Source organism: Plecotus auritus, assembly GCF_963455305.1.
Source record: "Plecotus auritus genome assembly, chromosome: 4".
NCBI classification, from domain to species: domain Eukaryota; kingdom Metazoa; phylum Chordata; class Mammalia; order Chiroptera; family Vespertilionidae; genus Plecotus; species Plecotus auritus.
Window position 1 is genome coordinate 89,765,022 of NC_137775.1, and position 451 is coordinate 89,765,472.

Consider the following 451-nt stretch of genomic DNA (forward strand, 5'->3'; position numbering starts at 1 on the left):
CTATGCACCTGTTGATTTTAAATATTTAAAGCAACCCAGAGCCGGGCTGGGTGTGGCTCAGTGGTTGAGCATGGACCTATGAACCAGGAGGTCAGGGGTTGGTTCCCCGCTGGATTGCGGGCTGATCCCCAGTAGGGGGCGTGCAGGAGGCAGCCCATCTATGATTCTCTCTCATCATTGATGTTTCTCTCTCTCTCTCCCTCTCCCTTCCTCTCTGAAATAATAAAAAAGAATGAATAAATAAACAAACAAACAACCTGGAGACAAAGATACTTTTGTAAGAAAGGTAGCCATCCAAACAAACAGAAACTCCGCGAGCCATTGAAAGTCAAGAGGGCAGGCTGGCCTCTTAATTAGAGCTTCGCTAGTGTTTCTCAGTTTGGATTCCCCCCACCCCCCCACCCCCCCACCCCCACCCGCCTAACTCCCACCCCCGGCTCTACGCAGGGAA